We start from the raw sequence: 1,397 nt of genomic DNA, 5'->3' as shown, positions 1-1,397 counted from the left end.
AGAATGCAACATGTTGTTACTGCTGCACTGATGTTTGCCACTTCCTTCATGTGCGGCACTTTAGCCTCCTGAAAGCCATTCTTTAATATAGCAAATATGTGTTCAACATCTCTCTTTGGCCTGTCTCCCTGCTGGTCTTGGCTTTGCTATCCTTGGTACCCACCTCCGTTAGTCCCTGTTAAAAGACAGTTAACACAACAAAAAGATTTACGTTATGAATGATAGAACATTACGTTATTACTGGGAAACTACTCATACGTTAGCCTTCGTTGAACATGCTAGTGAAGTTAACACGGTGCAGTGTTACCTCCTGTCTACAGATACAACCAGTGATAAACACCCCAACTTTCTAAATCTCTGCTAACGTTACGACATACGTAATAGCATATAAAAGAGATGACATGCCACCGTACATTCAACTTTACAAAGCCAGCAACCTAGCTAACAGCCTAATGTTAATAGGTTCAGTTAGCTAACGTTAGCTCGGGGTGTATCTACCCAATATTATAGGAATTTGCACAAGCATTAAAGCGTACTAATTAAATTTTACATTGATGTAAAATATTAACGGTGATACAAATGTACGGCACACTCTAAATAACTTACATTAAATATTATTTCACCGTCAGCGATGCCGCTCGAACTCCCGCTTAGGTCCGCTATTATTATTTCTAAAAGACGGCAAAGGCCCGCGCATAGGATTGTGGGTGATTTGGGACCGCGATTTGCATCCTCCTCTGTCTATGGGAAAGTTTCTGAATGAAGGACTGAGTCCTTGAGGAATTCGAGGATCCCGAAATTGGAACGGTCCTTCGACGGACGTCGATGACGTAGCGTCCTCCTCCTGGCTTTGGAGGATCCTTCCTGACATTAAGAAACGGCTGCTAATTCATCTTCTCCATCCCAACAGCATAATTAACAGCACAGTTTACTCTTCCACAACCATTTCATCCGGTGTTTTGAAATGCCACAAAAAAAATTCAATGACACCAGCCCGCAATGACGTGCACTTGAAGCCTGTTCCATTGTGCTTTTCTCCAAATGCTATGGAGGACTCTGACCTACTCTTGAAGATCCTTCCTTGGAGGACTACTCCTACCAAGGAAGGATCCTTGACATTGACAACGGGGACTGTGTGAAGCAGCTCCTATTTAAGTGATGCCTTGATGTGAACAGGTGTGGCAATCAGGCCTGGGTGTGGCTAAGAAATTGAACTCAGGTGTGGACAACCACAGTTATAGTATGTTAACACGGGGGCAAACACTTTTTCACACAGGGCCATGATGGTTTGGATTTTTTTTCACCTTTAATAAAAACACCTTCATTTACAAATTGCATTTTGTGTTTACTTGTGTTGTCCTTGACTATTGTTTAAATTGGTTTGATGTTCCGAAATA

This window comes from Etheostoma spectabile, chromosome 5 (assembly GCF_008692095.1).
Source record: "Etheostoma spectabile isolate EspeVRDwgs_2016 chromosome 5, UIUC_Espe_1.0, whole genome shotgun sequence".
Lineage (NCBI taxonomy): Eukaryota > Metazoa > Chordata > Actinopteri > Perciformes > Percidae > Etheostoma > Etheostoma spectabile.
The sequence above is the reverse complement of the archived record's forward strand: the minus strand, read 5'-3'. Positions refer to the sequence as shown.